Source organism: Phyllostomus hastatus, unplaced genomic scaffold (assembly GCF_019186645.2).
Source record: "Phyllostomus hastatus isolate PE091 unplaced genomic scaffold, TTU_PhHast_1.1 phas_contig_402, whole genome shotgun sequence".
NCBI classification, from domain to species: Eukaryota; Metazoa; Chordata; class Mammalia; order Chiroptera; family Phyllostomidae; genus Phyllostomus; species Phyllostomus hastatus.
The window spans coordinates 17720146-17733046 of NW_025333873.1; the positions used below are offsets into that span (position 1 = coordinate 17720146).

General features: G+C 47.0%; 1 pseudogene; it reads right to left on the reverse strand.

Annotated features, from left to right (window-relative positions):
- Positions 1–4658: 4658 nt before the first annotated feature.
- LOC123822500 lies at positions 4659–11205 on the reverse strand (annotated as a pseudogene).
- Between the last annotated feature and the right edge of the window lie 1696 nt (positions 11206–12901).

The window sequence follows — 12901 nt, forward strand, 5'->3', positions numbered from 1 at the left end:
GGCTTCGAAAATCACTTGGCACCAGCTTGGTTACTTCTCTCGCTTTGCCATTTGGGCTCCACGGGAGTTAATCCGGGTGGTGGGGGACGCTTCCTGACCACATTTCCACGTGCAGTCCACTGAAACATAAGGATAACATTCTGTTTCCATGAACATTATGGGTCAGGGGGAGGTTGAATCGTTGCTATTTGAGAATAGTGTGGAACTGGAGAGACTGTGGGAAAGCAAAGGAACCACCACCAGACGCCCCTGCAAAGAGCAGTCTTCATCCAGAGGAGGTGATGATGCCCTTGTAGTGGGTTTGGGAGGGAGTCCTGCAGAAGGAGTTCCTTGCTGAAGGGCAGCAGGTCACTCGCAGTAAGTACTGCTCCCCATCAGACCAACTGAGAGCACTGCCCTAGGGAGTTTCGGGAATTTGTCAGCAGAAGACATGTAAGCCTCGGGATAAGGTGAGAACACACGTTCCTGTTTGCTGACCAGGGTAAAACAGTTCCAATCTGGCTGTGCAGTCTTGATTCATCCGCAGTGCTCACCAGACCTAACTGCACAAGCCTAACTGTCCAGTAAGCCCAGCGGCTGTCAGCGCCACACTGACCTGCGGGAAGGGCTTCGGTTTGCTGCGTCCTGACCTTCCATTACCAACCACAGCATCTGAGGCATCTTGGGGACCCCCAGTAGAAGGCATCACCTGGGCAAAAAGCTGCAAAGCCAAAGAGAAGTAGGCCAGGGCACAGAGGACAATGCCCGTGGTCCCACCCGAGAGCCACCACTCAGCGTCGTGTTTCTCCTCTGCTCCCCAGAAAGCAGTGCCCCCACCCCCACCATGGTCTCAAGGATTTTGAAACACCTTCCTCAGCAGAAGAAGGCTGGGAGGAGGAGGCTGACATCCTGTGAGGCCTGAAGGTAGAGTGCACTTTCCCCTTACATGCGGGACACTGGAGAGCTCTCCTGGGCCCCGAGCGCACTGCACACACTGCACACTCACGTCTGTACCAGAACTAGGCTGACATGTGCTGTACAGACTCTCCCTGGAAACACCGTTCTTGTCCAACCAGGGGGGGTTGGTGAAACCTCAACCTAGCCTGGGGTGTGGGACCCAGTGTACCTGTGGAAACTGGAGGAAGGTGTTCAAGGCATGTGGAAGAGAAAGAGGCTGCTGAGGAAGTCAGACGGGGCTCTGTACTGTTTGTAAAGGAAAGGTGTGCGGGTGTGTCCGTGTGCACATTCACCGAAGCTCTAATTTGCTGTGTTAATTGGTGTGCCTTCTGGATTATGGAATAATGGGTGCTTTTATTTCCTGTACTTCCCAAACTCACTTTATTAAAATAATAGCTGCATATTGTTAGGGAAAAAAACAATAATGTTCTCATCAAATATGAGAGCCTGCAAAAGATCTTAAGAGTGCAAATTTCACAATGTTACAGCAGTTTTCTCCAGGTGATGAGATTAAAAATCTTTTAGTGTAAGAAATTATTTTTTAAAAAGCCTTGTTTAGTAACTTTTATGAAGTCTGGCATTTGAAGACAGCATCTGTGGGTATCATACCTCCCCAAGGGCGGCTCGCTGGGTCAGGAACTTTCCAGGGCAGTTAGGACTGGGGCCAGACCAGGGGCCAGACCAGCGACAGACAGGGCAGGGTCTGGATGTCAAGACAAATCTGCCAAATCTCTGAAAGGCTTACTTGACCCCAGCTTAGAGGGCAGGGAGCTGTTGTTTGTGGCTGACCATTCTGGCCAGTGACCCCTCAACAGCCCAGCTATGGCCCCCAAGCCATCCCAGAGCTCCCTTACCTGGGTGGCGGACAATCAGAACATAAACGAGGTGGGACTCGCCAGAGCTGCGGTGGCCACTGTAGTCACAGTCAAGTGTGTGATGGAGGCAGGTGGCCATGCTGTCCTGTCACCTCAGCCACTGATGTCCTTTTTGCCCAAGGACTATTGACCTGCCCCCATCCAGGTCACTCACAGTGTCATGTGGAGGAGTTGGGAAGCCAGCAGGTGCAGCCAGCATGGCCTTGGAGGCATACCAGGTGTCATGGGGACAGGACAGTGACTTCAGCTGCCTGTCAAGGGCAAGAGACTCAGAATCCAGCAGACGTCAGGCTGCCCTCACTTCTTGGAGCCTCCACTTCAGAAGCAGAATGATGGATGCCAGCCGCTGAGTTGGTGGGCGGGAGGTGTGTGTAAACACCCAGCTCCCTGCACAAGGTGGTCTGAGACTGTGCGAACTATGCAAGCAAGGCTGAAACAAAAGGGCCTGTTTATGACTTAGCCTTGAGAGCCACGCACCATTTTCACAATGCAGCTCACCCCGGTTGTGTTGAAGGAGGGAGTGTACAAGGGCATGTGCATTTGGGGGGACACCTTGGAGGCTGACAGCTATACTAGGAATGTGGTTTGCTGCTGAAGGGGAGGGAGAGGGAACAGACCTCTCTACTCATCTTGAATCACTAAGCCTTCTGGGAGAACTCCAGGGTCTGTCCTGGTGTTGGGGGTGGTGAGCATCACGTGGCAGTCTGTGGGTTCCCCTTCCCACTGAATTCAATGTCAGCCCCTCTGCCAGCATTACAGCAGGACTCTGCCCCTCTCCCATGGCCCATGCTGAAAGCCACAGAATATTGAGTTTATGGTGTTCTCTCTGGGCTGTGGTGGTGGGGGGAGAAACAGGGAAGGGAAACAAAACCCAAGAAATACACCTTCCTTTAAAAAAAGCATAAAAAGAACATAATAGTGGGTATTTATTATTGAAATCCACATAGTTTATGTAGACACTCTTCTTCACAAGCCTGGCACTGGGAGGACAGAAAGGTCATTGTTCCTGGTCATGGGGGTGGGTGTCCCCCTTTGGTGAACCCACCCCAGCAGGAACAGGGTGGGTCATGCTTAGGTCTCCCTCATGCAGGAGAGGGTATGATGGGGGTCCTCACTAATTGTTCACCATCTCTGTGTATTGAATTCAGCTCTGGTTCTAAGAAAAGGGTGACATCTGGGAGCTGTTAGCACCCTTCCTTATGCTTATGAAGATGTAGATGTTTACCCCGTTCTCACCTTCAGTCTTGCTGGACTCCCACCATTGGGCCCACTGGAATTTTGTCCTCCTGGGCCATTGTGGACATTATCTGTGAATGGGTGGCCAGGAATGACCAACAGTGTGCATGTCCATTATCTCATCAGTCTTGACCTCACAAACAAAAGTGTAAAGATACAGTAAGTACTAATTTCAAGATGGTGTCAGTGGTGTATTCAGCCCTTGGGACCCAGGTACAAGGAGAGTGCATTACAGAAGCTCCTGTGCTGCAGGCTTCATGAATGACATATGCAGACTGGGTGCACCTGTCACAGGAGAAACTTGGTTCTTCTTGCCAATGCACTAAAGCATTATAGATCAGCAAGTGTATTAGCGTGCAAGCAGGATTTGTTAGTGATACGTTCTCATGGAAGAGGACAGGTCTTGCTGAGATGGGAGTGAAAGGCAAGAAGTTGGGTGACAAGAGCACCAGGTCCTTTGTCCTGAGAACTTATATAGTTGGTGGGATGGGGGCAAAGAACTTACATATTGGTTGACAGGTAAAAGTGGTACCAGCTTCCACGGGGGATGAGACTACTCAAACATAGGTATGTGTGGGCGTCGGTAGCCCAAATCCTTATCTGGCTTCAGACCCCATTTGGTCATCTTGTCAAATACATATGAGACAGGAGACAGTTAAAGTTAAAACAGTTACCCAAAGTTATCTATGGGCTCTTTCTGTAAACATTAGGGACGCTTCATAAAACAGACAGTTGACAGAGGCAAACGGTTAGCCTATTTTGTTTTACGGGTCCTTCCTTGAGTGCTGTGGACCCCCTCCCATCTTCTAGGCCTTGGGATGAATAGTCTGAAAGCCTTTCTTTCCCAGATGGTGGAAATGATACCTAGAACTTCCATGTGTTAGCATGGAGTTTCTTGTGATGCTGCACCATCTAGCAATAGAATTGGACCAGGCTCAGGACTGCTGAGTTAGTGGGTTAAGACCTGCCTTCCTTGTCCTCCCTGCCTTGGCTTACCATCTATCCTCACACACCAGTGCATGCTGTGCACCAGGAAATGCTGACTCTGAAGGGGGCAGCAAGGAGAGTGAGAAAGACCAGGTGCTCAGATTGAGACAGGCTCACTCCCGTGCACTAGCATACACCCCCCCCCCCCCGCTGTTCACCTCTGAGGCTTCGGAGGTTGTAGGAAACTAGAAGAGCCAAAAGAAGCCAAGGGAGGAGGGTAGGGAGCCTATTAAGAGAAAAGGCCCCACTTCCCAGGAGTCCGGGGAATTCCCTTCTCTGGTGAGTCTGTCTCAAATCCCTGTCTCTGGGCAGTAACCAAAGTAGACTGGCTCCAGACTCACCCATTTGTAGGGGTTGAATTTCTGTGGCTGAGAGAGGGATGTGGGCTTCATTTTTGTATGGAGACAAAACTCCAGAAAAGGCCATCAAAAAACCATGAAAGAGATTGGTGCTGATATCCCCATATTACTCATGGAATTATTTGTCCATCTCATCTCTTGTCATGAAACTGGAGGGTTTGTTTAACCAGTGACTTCTGTACTAATTACCATCTTGGGGAGAGTAAGGTTCCATAGACGTCTGAGGGCTATTGACATGTGATTTAATGGTAATGATTCATTCACTTCACCTGCAAACATAGGGCTTCTCCCCGGAGTGTGTCCTCTGGTGTCTGATGAGATACGACTTCCGTATAAAGCCTCGCCCACACTCCCTGCAAACATAGGGCTTTTCCCCTGAGTGTGTCCTCTGGTGTGTGATGAGATTTGACTTCCATGTAAAGCCTCGCCCACACTCCCTGCAAACATAGGGCTTCTCTCCTGAGTGTGTCCTCCGGTGTTTGACGAGATCTGATTTGTCTGTAAAGCCTCGCCCACACTCCCTGCAAACATAGGGCTTCTCCCCTGAGTGTGTCCTCTGGTGTGTGATGAGATTTGACTTGCATGTAAAGCCTCGCCCACACTCCCTGCAAACATAGGGCTTCTCCCCTGAGTGTGTCCTCTGGTGTGTGATGAGATTTGACTTGCATGTAAAGCCTCGCCCACACTCCCTGCAAACATAGGGCTTCTCCCCTGAGTGTGTCCTCTGGTGTGTGATGAGATTTGACTTCCGTGTAAAGCCTCGCCCACACTCCCTGCAAACATAGGGCTTTTCCCCTGAGTGTGTCCTCTGGTGTGTGATGAGATTTGGCTTGCATGTAAAGCCTCGCCCACACTCCCTGCAAACATAGGGCTTCTCCCCAGAGTGTGTCCTCTGGTGTGTGATGAGATTTGACTTCCCTGTAAAGCCTCGCCCACACTCCCTGCAAATATAGGGCTTCTCCCCTGAGTGTCCCCTCTGGTGTGTGATGAGATTTGACTTCCATGTAAAGCCTCGCCCACACTCCCTGCAAACATAGGGCTTCTCCCCTGAGTGTGTCCTCTGGTGTGAGATGAGATTTGACTTCCCTGTAAAGCCTCGCCCACACTCCCTGCAAACATAGGGCTTCTCTCCTAAGTGTGTCCTCTGGTGTGTGACGAGATCTGACTTGTCTGTAAAGCCTCGCCCACACTCCCTGCAAACATAGGGCTTCTCCCCAGAGTGTGTCCTCTGGTGTGTGATGAGATTTGACTTCCCTGTAAAGCCTCGCCCACACTCCCTGCAAATATAGGGCTTCTCCCCTGAGTGTCCCCTCTGGTGTCTGTTGAGACTTGACTTATGTGCAAAGCCTCGCCCACACTCCCTGCAAACATAGGGCTTCTCCCTGAGTGTGTCCTCTGGTGTGTGATGAGATTTGACTTCCGTGTAAAGCCTCGCCCACACTCCCTGCAAACGTAGGGCTTCTCCACTGAGTGTGTCCTCTGGTGTGTGATGAGATTTGACTTCCATTTAAAGCCTTGCCCACACTCCCTGCAAACGTAGGGCTTCTCCCCAGAGTGTGTCCTCTGGTGTGTGATGAGATTTGACTTCCATGTAAAGCCTCGCCCACACTCCCTGCAAACATAGGGCTTCTCCCCTGAGTGTGTCCTCTGGTGTTTAACGAGATCTGGCTTATATGTAAAGCCTCGCCTGCACTCTCTGCAGACATAGGGCTTCTCCCCTGAGTGTGTCCTCTGGTGTGTGATGAGATTTGACTTCCGTGTAAAGCCTCGCCCACACTCCCTGCAAATATAGGGCTTCTCTCCTGAGGTTGTCTTCTGGTGTGCGATGAGATGTGATCCATCATTGAAGCCTTGCCAGCACCCACCGTGCTGGACTCTTAAAATTTTTGACATTCCAGCTTTCACAAATAATTTCCCTGTGTCCTCTGGACTCTCTTCCTGGCCTCTGCGGGGCTCTTCCTCCATCATCCTCTCATGCTCACTAGAACTTGTCATTTGTTCTTTGGAAGGTTGGAAAAAAGGGTCTTGAGAATGTCCTGTGACTGATCCTTTTAAGCAAAGGTTTGGACCTTTCTTTGACTTCCTGACCTTCAGCTTTATCATTCCAGCTGTGTGTACTAGTATGTTGTTGCTGCTGATTCTCATCCTCTGGGCAGGGGTCCTCTGCTTGGAGGTGTTTTCTTGCAGATGTTCCCGGGAGAATCTGAGAGGGATGATTGAGTTTCACGTGTTGGCTGAGGAATTTCTGACTGGAGAAGGCCAGAGAGCAGGAAGGACATGGGTGCACCTCTGGCTTTGGTTCTGCTGAAAGAGAAAGTTTTGGTCAGGGCAGATGTTGATGAGAATGCCTGGGCCATATGACTTGTCTCCTGGTAAGACCTGCCCCATGAATCCTTCTTATTGTGGTGACAACGCAAGCTCCGTCTCCCACAAAGTGTGCACTCCCAGTCTTTCTTTCTTTTTTATTTTTATGCAGTGCACCTTCTTCAGAATTCCAGAAAGCCTACATGAAGGGTCTTTGCTAACATTGCTCAGACTGAGAACTTTCGAGTAGCAGGAGAGGCAATTTCACTCCCTGAACGGCAGTGACCTTTCCCCTCTACAGGTACCCTCTACGTCATATTAAATAAAACTAGGAATTGGATCTCTTTCAGTTTTTCAAAACTATAAAATAGTATCTTTCCTGCTCTTGCTTGTGTGACTCAGTGGATTGAGTGCCTGCTCGTGAAGCAAGGGCTCACTGGTTAGATTCCCAGTCAGGGCATGTGCCTGGGTTGTGGGTCAGGTCCTCAGTAGTAGCAGGGGGCATGTGAGAGGCAACCATGCATTGATGTTTCCCTGTCTTTCTTCCTCTTCCTCTCTAAAAATAAATAAAATCTTAAAAAGGAAGTCATTCCTCAAGCCTCACACCAAATATTTGTGCTTCATTTCATTCAGTGTTAGTCCATTTCAAATATCCTGGTAAGTCCTGTTTAAAAAATATTTCTCCAACCACATGTCTTACATGCCTGACTCCTGTTGCTCTCTGGCCAATCCACCATGTGCTCTCACTTGGAGAGGAAATAATCTCTGAGGGGATTCCCCACTGGCATTTATTTTCTAAAAATTAACAAAGCATGATCAGAACAGAGAACACACCACTCTGCAGCTGACGACTGCACACTTGCACTCAGAAAAGTGCCCAGTGTCTCAACTCTGGTCATCAGCACTGCATTCTTGGGCTCTTAAGCATCTGTCTGATCTCTATTCTTACCCTCTAGGCCGAGATGAGACCTGAATGACCCTCAGCCAATTCAATGCCTCACTGTTTTTCTTCCCTGCAGTAGCTGCTCCCTCTGCCTGCAGGTATTTTTATAAATGTTCTCTCCTGAGGGAGCCCTTCCTGGACCACGTGCCACACCTTACCTCCCCTCACACTGATCCCTTGGCACTTGTCTTGGATTAGTTTTCTCCAAAGCACTAACCACTGTGTGGTGTTATGCACATGCAAGCACGTGTGCCTGGGTTTCCCTCCTTTATTGGTCAGCTCCTCAAAAACAGTGATTCTCACCCTCATGTTAATCTGTATTTCCAGGTCCCAGGACCGTGTGCGCCTCAGAGTAGGATCTCACCTGACAATTCACTGAAATGGTGAACAAATGTGCCCTGCCTGAATGGTGTGCCTTGGTGCTTTGGGTGTTGTCTGAAAACTGAAAGGTTACAAGTTCCATTCTGTCAGGGCACATGCCAGGGTTGGGGGGCATGCCACAGACAACCAATTAATCTTTCCCTTGCACATTGGTTTTTCTTTCTCCCACCTTTCCACTCTCTGTAAAAAATAAATAAAAGCTTGTTTAAAAAGATTTGATTTATGTATTTATTTCTTTTCAGAAAAGGGGGAAGGGAGGGTGGGAGAGGGAGAGAAACATCAATGTGTGGTTGCCTCTCACATGCCCCCTACTGGGGACCTGGCCCAAAACCCAGGCATGTGCCCCAACTAGGAATCAAACTGGTAATCCTTTGGTTCACAGGCTGGTGCTCAATACTCTGAGCAACACCAGCCAGGATAAAATCTTTAAAAAATAATGAATGCCTATAAACAAAAATGTTTTATTTAGAAGTATGGAGGAAAAGTAAAAAGAAACAGCTATAAAAGTGTCAGAAAAACTGCCTTGGTGAGAGAACTGGTTAGTACTTAAAAACTTTTTTTTGCCCTTCAGTCTTTTAGTACTATATGCAGTTGTGTATTTTGTTCATGAAATATTTTAAAAATAATATAAAAATTTTGCCTAAGAGTCAAAGGCATATGAATGAATTGTGAATTTCTGAAGCATCTGAGTTGAAACTTGACTGACTTTAGAGTGGATTTTACTCTACTTAAGAGTTGGATCATGAATATTTCTATGGAGAATTCTCTCTTTTCTTTCTGTTTTGTAGAACAGTGGTGCCCACCTCTCCCGGACTCGATCTCTCTCTTCCACTTGCTGCCCCACTTGCTGCCCAGCTCCTGGCCATACTCATCCCCGCACCAGACCAGCAGCTCACAGCCTGGCCTGACGACCCGGCAGGTTCGGTAGAAAATCTGCCTTTGGTATTGAAAGGCCACCAGGTTCTGTTCTTCATCATCCCGGGCACAGTTCACATACCTGGGATTGAGGCAGAGGAAGGGAAAGAAAACCACAGTGATGAGTTCCCACTACCTGTTACATCCACGTCCAGCTCCTCACTGATTCTTAAGGCCCATTAGGCTCTGGTATTGCCCACTGCCCCTCATGCTCCTGGGGAATCTGTGTTCAGTGTCTGAGTGTCTGTCAGCATGTCACGTGAATTCTTATCTCCAAGTCCTGCTTGCAGTGCAAATGCTGCCTAATACCATTTTCTAAAACACAGTGTAGACTTAACCTCCACCCTGATTGGCCATAATATTTAGTGATCTCTGGTTTCTACAAACTCTAAATTGAGTTGTCTCACACCACAGAGCCTGGTGCTTGATCTAGGGCTCTGCTTCTAAATTAGCTCACTAATTATCCAGTACTCAGCCAACATCTATTTTCTCTTGAGAGTCCTTTGTCCAACCCCCATACACTTTATTTAGGGTACCATTCACTTGCCTGGCCCAAGGTTACCATAGAAAATTGAAGGTCCTTTTTTACTTAGTAAAATAAAACAGAACAATAGTAGTTGATCCACATTCTGTTATCCCTGATAAAAGAGAGCCCCTCTCAGGAAAGGGGCCCATGACCATTTCTCTGCAGGCCTCAGAGCCCAGTTCTAATTAGAAGTGAGGCCGGGATGCTTTGCTGCCCTCACAGGTTTAGGCCATCCTTGCTTTGTGGTATCTTGACACTGTGCACCTCTTGGAAATTATAGTTAAATGCTTCTAAAAGCGTTTTTTTTTATGTCTGTCTGCAAGAAGTCCTTCATAAGGACATGGTTGTGTGATCTGTTTAAGTAATGTATTCCTGCATCTAAGCTGGAATACAGTAAGTGCTTAATTAATGTTGATTTGATAAATTAAAAGTGTAATCCAGTGTCCATGGTGAATCTAGGCTCTTCAAGGTCCATCCCAGAGCCAAAGTTGTTTCTAGTAGAGCTTTATATTTTGAGGACATATGCTATAGTTTTTTCCTAAATGTCCCCTGAAATGAAAGAACACTGTATGGAGAAAAAGAGGAAAAAAGGATGAAGGGAGACCACTGACGGAGGCATGACGAGAGGGAAAGATATATGGGCTTGTGGGGGATGAGAGTCCCCTCTGGCCCCAGAGACCTGCTGACCTCACCTCATCCAGTTGGCCCAGGATCTGTCCTTTCCATCCACATACTCATAGCAGTTTCTCCCTTTGGCGATCTGCATTTCAAAACAGAAGGTAAAGACCTTTTAGTTTTTGTGTGGGGAGGTAAGAGTCAGAAGAATTATTTTATTCCACTGTCATCAAAGCTCTTCCAGCTTGCATGGGGATTCAACTGTCAGGTGTGACCACATGATATTTTTCTTAGTTCTCCTCTACGCATCCGAGTCTACCTGTCCAATCAGAGCGGGAGCCCCACAAGGGAGGAGCCACTCCCTTGTATCTGCACCACTTTGCTCCCACTTACCTTCTGATCCTTAAACAGGAGCTCTGTGTTCATGTAAAGTCCAGTCAGTACACAGAGCTAATCATACTGTCCCCTCCATGTCTAGCATGTGGGAGGTGAGGTCCCTCCAGGCCTCAGAAGGCATGTGGGAAGCCAGAGGACAGTGGAAGAGGCAAATAGTTCTCACCAGCCAGGAGTATCTGCTCTTGGCTGCCTCTTCATCTTCTGTGATGTGTCCTTCATAAGGGCCAAAGTGCAGACCCTCAGGCAAATCAGCTGCCTCATTCCATACTCCAAGACCAGCCTCAGGGATGCCCGATGGCCCGATTCTCAACCCAGGGGGCAGGGTGAGGGCTGAGCAGTGGGGATGCCCCTTGTCCACTGCACTGTCCTTTACAAATGTAGGGGGCCCATGTACAGCACAGCTGTCGATGAAGAAGTTCTGACACTTGTCACAATCTGGAGGTGAGAGCAACAGGGGTTAGGGAAGGTATAGCACATGTTCCTGGACACAAAGAGCTTCAGAGAAAGTCCGACACTGACATCATTGAGACTCAATCCTGTACTTTTTGTCACTAGAGGAATGGAATGATTTGGGGACCAAAGGACCAGATGAAATTATTGTATCATAACATGCTTCTTAGTGAGGGTCACTTACAAAGGTAGTCATCATCCTGGAGCTCGTTGACCTCTTGGTACACATGGCCCTTTCTTTCTCGTAGGCTGTACGTCTTCCCGTCCATTTCCCTTCTCCTGAGTTCTAAGTTGGAGAAGGGCAGGTGAGCGAGGTTGGTGGGATCTAAATTGTTAGTTCCCATTTTGTTAGATAACACAATCTCCTCCCATCAAATTATTACTTGTCCTTTTGCGTACTCTGATATTTTACTCCGTTAACTATTGGTTCAGAAGCTTAGACTCCACAGCAACTACAAATGACTGATTGAATTTTAGATTCTAGATCTTCCCTTACCAGGTTTACTTGCCACCCTTTAATCATTCATAACATGTTTATTGAGTGCACTTTATATGTTAGGCATTGAGTAAAGGCCTGGGCACACAACACCAATAAAGTGTGGTTGCTATTATCACAGATGGATTTATTGGACCAGTTGCATGTGTCAATTGTTTTAAATTTAATTTAATGTTTTCAAGCGAGGTATGAGTGAAGTATCCTTATCTTCACTTTACACATTAGCATTCAGGAACTCAGAGAATTTATAGGATTTGCCCAAAGCTCCACTGCTAAGTTCAGCCTGAGCTTAGCCCAGCTTAAATCCAGGCCTATCCAAAGTCTGCTCCACATACCTGGGTCATACTTATCAGCCCTTCCACAGGACTTAGAGGAACTAAAGTTTCCAAATTTTTTTTCTCTTAACCTGATTTTCATCTAGTGTGCTTTCCAAAGGCACATGCTTCTCCAGGAGAGGACACTGGTTTCTGGGCATGCTCTGAGTCACTTGCAGTCCTCAAATTTGTTGTTCCTGACAATTCCTTCAAACTATATTCATTGCTTAATGGCACCCTGGTTGTTGCCTTCAATATAAGAGCCACATATTGAGAGACAACATGTATTTAAATTTTTAAGGCCTATGATACATTTTATATGCATGTCTTTAATACTTCAACCCTTGGAGACAGATACCTAGGGAGTATGAATATTAGAGGGGATAGGGCCAATGTGGGCAATGAATCCAAGATTAGAACTCATGCCTTATGGCTCCTTCTTTCAACTGTGTCTATAATATTGAGAGTGAAGGATATTTGGAAGAGAATAAAGAAATAGTTGGCAGAAACATATCTAGATAATAAATAAAATGGTGATAAAATTTGAAATACCTTAGAAAGCATATTTGTACTTAGATTAGCTGGTTCCTACGAATTGTTTGAATTAGGCTGTACCAGTAGGTAGTTGTCTTAAGTTCCATGATCTATAACATGCTAATTTTCAATGTTCTAGTGAATGTGCAATTAAATAATGTTCAACAAAGTGTTCTGTGAATTATGTAATACAGTATGAATGTGATTACAGTCCCGCTATTAATCTACCCCTCAGCTTTCTCCATATTTCAAATCTCACAGAAATTACCTTCAGTGTTCATTGATCATCTAGTTTAATTTGTAATTGTGAAATCATTCATCCAGCAAACATTCGGAGTCCCTCTCAGGAGCCCTGATCTGAGCCTGTGACTTCTGAGAAGACTCAGGTATGGACCAGCCTCTCAAGGAGCTCACAACACAGAGGTAGGCAGGCTGAACAAATGATTCTAAACAGCATTAGAGCAGCCTCCTTGGAACTCAGAGAAGGAAGCTGTTACTTCACCTTACAAGAAACGGCATTTGAAATCAGTTCCAGACGGATGAGTTTCTATTAAAGAGTGTGTAACCTATATGAAGTCCTTAAGTCATTTTATTATTTGTTATTTCTCAATCATCAAACCTGAAGCTCCTCAGG